Raw genomic sequence first — 6,770 nt, forward strand, 5'->3', positions numbered from 1 at the left:
AGAGGCTTCGCGATCTTAGAAAAGTTTTCAATGAATCTTCAGCAATAGCTTGCGAGACCGAGGAAGCTACGGAGTTGCTTCACGTTCTGAGGAGGTTCCCAATTCACAATTGCAGACACCTTCTCAGGGTTCACGGCAATACCCTTGGCAGAGATGATATGACCAAGATAAAGAACCTCATCGAGCCAAAATTCACACTTGGAGAACTTGGCGTAGAACTTGTGTTCTCTGAGCTTATCAAGAACCAAACGCAAGTGCTTGGCATGATCTTCCTTGTTCTTGGAGAAAACCAGAATGTCGTCGAGATAGACCAAAACAAAGTCATTGGTGTAGGCGTTGAAGATGAAGTTCATCATGCGAGAGAATGTCGGAGGAGCGTTGACGAGACCAAAAGACATGACAGTGTATTCATATGAACCAAAGCTTGTCCTGAAAGCCGTCTTGGGAATATCTTGCTCATGAATTCGAATCTGATGATAACCCATACGGAGATCAAGCTTGGAGAATACTTGGGCACCTTTGAGTTGTTCGAACAGCTCATTGATGTTGCGAAGTGGATATTTGTTCTTGATGGTCTTCTTGTTCAATGGACGGTAATCAACACAAAGTCGGTCCGTTCCATCCTTCTTCTTCACAAAAAAAACACCACAACCCCATGGAGAAGAACTAGGCCGGATGAGACCCATTTTCTCTTGAATATCGAGTTGCTTCTTCAGCTCCTTCAACTCTTCAGGTCCGAGCTTGTAAGGACGTTTGCACACAGGTTCTGTGCCAGGCTCAAGATCAATAACGAATTCCATTGGCCGGTGTGGAGGCATTCCTGGAAGCTCTTCTGGAAAGACGTCTTGATATTCGCAAACGACTGGAATTTGTGAGATAGCATCCAATTCACCCTTCTCATTGAGAGAAAACAGACAAATGGTATCATCACGAGCGGCAAAGACAATTACATCCTTAGATGAATGAGTCAATTGAATCTGCCTGGCTGCACAATCAAGCTGAGCCTTGTGCTTAGAAAGCCAATCCATTCCGAGAATAAGATCAATATCCGAGTTACCAAGAACCATCGGAGAAGAGAGAAACTTGTAATCGCCCAACGTGATAGTAACATCTGGGGCAATAGCGCTTGCATTCATGAATTTCCCCGAAGAAACAACAGATAACTGTCTAGGCAAATCTTGTAAAGCCAACTCATGCTTAGAAACAAATGGCCTCGAGATGAAACAATGCGATGCACCCGTGTCAAAAAGAACTTTTACAGGAATATCATTAACAGGAAGGTTACCCATGATCACACCTGATGAGTCCTCTGCCTGAGCTGCATTCATCAAGTTGACCTTGGCGGACTTGGGGTTATGCTTGACCACAGCTGTACTTGCCGATCTGACAGGAGGAGGAGGAGGAGGAAGACGCCTCTGGTTGAAACACTTGTTGGCATAGTGACCCTTCTGTTGGCACTTGTTGCACGTGACCTCTGAAAACGGACGGTGATACGGAGCACTCGATCTTGGAGCTTGAGACGAAGTCTTGTTCTGAAAGCCAGGGTTGGGTGGGTGGGAAGAACCACTGCCACCTTTGCTCTTCTGCTGATACGGCTGACGGAACGGAGGAGGAGGAAGCCAATACTTTTGCTGCTTGGCCAATAGAGTAGAGGAAGAAGGAGTAACATCTCTGACACGCTTCTTGGAAGCATCACACCTCAACTGAGCAGCCTCTTGCTTCAATGCCATGTTGTAGAACTTGTCGTATCTCAAGGGCTCGAAGAGAACAAGAGCTAGCTGAATTTCTTCTCTGAGACCACCCCTGAACTGGTATATCATGCTCTTCTCATCAGGGATGTCCTGCTTAGCAAAGTGGGAGAGCTTCTGGAACAACTTGTTGTAGTCATAGACAGACAAAGAGCCTTGCTTCAGGTTGCGGAATTCCTCACGCTTGCTTTCAACCACGCTCTGGGGAATATGATGAGCTCGGAAATCTCGACGAAATTCATCCCAAGTGATAACACGTCCACCTCTGGAGTCCTTGTACTGCTGGAACCATTATGCAGCTTGATATTTGAGTTGGAAGGAAGCGAACTTAACAAAGTCCTCAGGCCTGACGTTACTGCACTCGAAATGCTTGCACAGATCCACAAGCCAATCGTCAACATCGGTTGCCTCAACACAATTGCTGAAAGTCTTTGGCCTGTTAGCAAGGAACTGGTTGAGTGTAGCAAAGTGATTCTGATTGTTGCCTTGATTCCCTTGGTTTCCTTGATTGCGCTCTTGAAGAATTTGCATGATCAACTGTGTGTTTGCATTGGTTGCGGCTATCACAGCTTGCCATGCCTCTGGAGGAGGTGGAGGTGGTGGCGGATTAGGATTCGGAGTCATGCGCGTTGGAGGAGCCATCCTGAAGAGGTTGACCACCATTAGCACATTGACAGATAATTATTGAAGCTGAATCCAACGGAATGAAAATTGCAACATATAGTCTTCACATCCGAACAAAATGAACGAATGCATTCCTCTTGAAATGGTCACATATCCATAAGTTGAGAAGCCACGTAGAATTAAGGTAGAGAAATAAATCAACAAGGTACGGATCAAGAACGAATAATCAGTAAGAAATCCCAATCTCAAACCAATATCCGTGGAAGAAGAACTAGAGCTACTAGAATTCCCACCTATGAAACTCCTGAACCTTTCCGGTCATGCAATCAGGTGTTGGGGATACAGGGGAAGCATAATATCTCACCCAAACTAGCAAATCCTACATCCAGCTGTATCCATCCTTCAACACATAACCAAGAAACCTTCGGAAACCATCTACCTCAACCTTCGAAAAGCATCCGTTATACAAGTTATGGCGATACTCCCGAACTCCCGCCCCAGTACTGGGTGGCGTCGAGGTTATCTCACCAACAAACTGCATAAAAGAGATTTTCGATGTCGGCGTACTAAACTCAGGTATTCCAGAACTGCAACGATAAAATTATGATGACAACACCTCAGAGCTCAACTCCCTGGGACACTTCCACTAAACCCCTGACAGGAGGCACCAAGACAATGTTCTTATCATAAAACCATCGGAACGATTCCAAGATACCCGCGTGATCCTAAAAAAAATTTAGTGAAATTTGAGAAGAGAAGAGTCAAAACTCTACGTCAGGATGCGTTACCAGAGCGATGAGGAGACTGGGAAGTAAAAAGAATTCCTAAGCTCTCCGATATATAATTCCTAAATGACTCAAAACATTTTTCTAGACACAACTTGGCCGCTAAAAGCGATCAAGCAATGGGGCTCCTAAGGTCGGGGAAGGCTCTTATTACCAACTTGTAACACCCTCGATGCGACTATAACTCCCACGTGTCGAGGCACGACTTAGAGGCATAATCGCATTGAAGGCATATGTTGCAAGTTAGGCAATCTTCACAACATCCCATGTAATATAAATCATAAAGGGGAGATAACATAGTTGGCTTACACTCGCCACGTCAATCAAATACATAAATAACATTACATCAACCAAACACTCATGGCCCAACTACGGCGCCAAAATAAAAGAGAACCCAACATGTGACACGGTCCCAATCACCCCCAACTAGGCACCACTACTGATCATCAGGAAAGGAAACATAGTAACATTGAGAGTCCTCGTCGAACTCCCACTTGAGCTCAAGCGCGTCTCCTGGAGCGGAATCATCAGGCCCTGCATCTGGTGTAATAGTAATCGGTGAGCCACAGGGACTCAGCAATCTTGCACCCTCGCGATCAAGACTATTTAAGCTTATAGGTAAGGCAAGGTAAAAATATGGGGAACTGCAGCAAGCGACTAGCAAATATGGTGGCTAACTTATTCGCAAAAGAGAGCGAGAAGAGGAGGCAAAGCGCGAGCGAGAAACTAGAGAGCAACCTGCGCAAACATTACTCCAACACCGTGTCCACTTCTCGGACTCCGCCGAGAAGAGGCCATCACGGTAACACACTCAGTTGATTCATTTTAATTAAGTTAAGGTTAAAGTTATCTACAACCGGACATTAACAAATTCCCATCTGCCCATAACCGCGAGCACGGCTTTCAAAAGTTCAAATCCCTGCAGGGGAGTCCCAACTTAGCCCATGACAAGCTCTCGCGGTCAACGAAGGAATATACCTCCTCCCAAGACGTTCCGATCAGACTCGGTATCTCGGTTATTCAAGACACTTCGACAGGTTAAAACAAGACCAGCAACACCGCTCGAATGTGTCGACAAATCCCGATAGGAGCTGCACATATCTCGTTCTCAGGGCACACTCAGATGAGCCAGATGTCGGGTAGGCCAGCCCAGAGTTGCCCCTGGTAGCCCCGGACATCGCTCAGTTGGACCAACACTCAGAGGAGCACTTGCCCGGGGGGGTAAAATAAGATGACCCTTGAGTCTGCAAGTCTGCAGAACCCAATGGAAAGAAAAGGCTAGGTGGCGAATGGTAAAACCAAGGTTGGGCATCACTGGAAAAGCTTTAATCAAGGCGAACTATCAAGGGGTACCCATTATAACCCAACCGCGTAAGGAACGCAAAATCCAGGAACATAACACCGATATGACGGAAACTAGGGCGGCAAGAGTGGAACAAAACACTAGGCGAGAGGCTGAGCCTTCCACCCTTTACCAAGTATATAGATGCATTAAGATAACAAGATAATATAATGATATCCCAACAAGTAAATAAAATGTTCCACACAAGGAACGACCTTCAATCTTCACCTGCAACTAGCAACGCTATAAGAGGGGCTGAGCAAAGCGGTAACATAGCCAATCAACAGTTTGCTAGGACAAGGTTGGTTAGAGGTTTGACATGGCAATTTGGGAGGCTTGAAAGCAAATGGTAGGCATCATAGCATTGGCATAGCAAAAGAGCAAGCAAACTAGCATAGCAAAGATAGTAGTGATTTCGAGGGTATGATCATCTTGCCTGCACAGTTGTCAGAGTTGACTGGATCCTCGAAAGCAAACTCAACAGGCTCCTCGTTAGCGAACTCGTCTCCCGGTTCTACCCAAACAAGACAAACAAGCAACCAGGACACAATCAACCACGTGCAAGGAACAAATACGATGATGCAAGGATGGTATGCTATGCGGGATGCGATGCGGGATGCAAAATGCAAGATATGACAAGGAATGCATGAACCTGGCCTCAACATGGAAATCCAAGTGCTCCACTGGAAAGATGAGATGAAATCGCTTGAAAACGATATAAAGAACGCCGGAATCGGAGTTACGGTTTGGAAATGGCAAGCGATTCAAGTATGACACCGGTCTGCGATTTACAACAAGTAGCCATCTAAATGCAATAAAATGAACATGCTACAGCACCCAAACATGACAACAAAATACATGGAAGGGATTCATTCAAGATGCTTAACAAAAGTCTAGCACTGATCTACGGCCAATTCATCCATTAACAGGTTCAAACAAGCATGGCAAAAATGCAAATGGCAAACACATCTCAGACTTAGTGAAATTAACACTTGTCTGGAATTTCAGATCAGGTAGCACTCTTCGGAGCAATAAAACTACACGTTACAGGACCTGAACATGGCAAAGTAAAGCATGGCATGGAGCTACTCAAGGAGCTTAACAAAAGTCCCTTAGTGACCTTTAGCCAAAAGGGATCAGAAAATACAATTGCAAGCATGTGAACATAGAAAAAACATAATCAGTTTTCTGACTTAGAGAAAACTGGCACATGCTGAAACATAACTCAAGTAGGCATGTTTACGAGCTCTATGCACTCACTACGGAGCAAGTCATGACAAGACAAGCATACATCCATCAAGAAGGCACAAAATACAAGCTAGACATGGCAATTAGAATAGCATAGCATGAACGGATCAACTACAACATCATCGGTAAAATTGCAAACAAGTTGACAATCTCCCCAGATTCACAAAGTAGCAAAAGTAGAGCTCGATTGACTCAAGCTAGGGTGCTCCATAATTACAAACAAAGACATGGATGGATAGAGCACTACAAGATTAACAAAACATTCTTACTGATCATCCTCAAAGGAGGCACGGATCACTAGGAAACAACATGAACATATGGCATCATGAGATAAACAGGTCAAGGACTTAGTGGAAATGCTAAGTCCCTGAAAACAGAATTACCAAGTGCACCACTTTGCAAGCTTGCACTAGTCACCACACACATCACAAAAAAATACAAGGGTTGCACCTCTGGAAAGATGACAAAACCCTTAACAAAACATATGTAGAGCATCAGGGCATATCATGCACACATAAATCATGGCAAAAATGACAAAAACCTAAATGGAGTAGCAGATCTGACAATTAACTCAAGTAGCCCTCTTCTAAAAGCATTTCGGGCATCAAGATGAACTCAAATGAAAATGATGCAATGGAATGAAATGATGTACTCTCTGAGATGAACATTTTGATATGCTATATGCATGAATCGGAGCTACGGATGCAAAGTTACGGGGCCGAGAACAGGAGCATATGGATCTGATATTTCGGGACTTAGACGAAAAAATCTACCCCGAGATAAAAGTCAACTCCGGCGAGAAGAGGCTGGATCCTCCGTCTCCGGCGACGGCGAGGCTTGAGCGCGGCGGGGGGAGGCCGAGGAGCGGCCGGACTCCAGCGGGGCGGCCGCATCTAGCTCCGGGAGATGCGGGGCGGCGCGGCCGCGGATCCGAGGCGGCGGCGGCGCGGTAGCGAGGCGGCGGCGACCGGCGCGAGGTGGCGGTGATGGCGCGCGGTGGCGGGGCGGCCGGCGACGGGGAAG

The sequence above is a fragment of the Triticum dicoccoides genome, chromosome 3A (genome assembly GCF_002162155.2).
Source record: "Triticum dicoccoides isolate Atlit2015 ecotype Zavitan chromosome 3A, WEW_v2.0, whole genome shotgun sequence".
Taxonomy (NCBI): Eukaryota; Viridiplantae; Streptophyta; class Magnoliopsida; order Poales; family Poaceae; genus Triticum; species Triticum dicoccoides.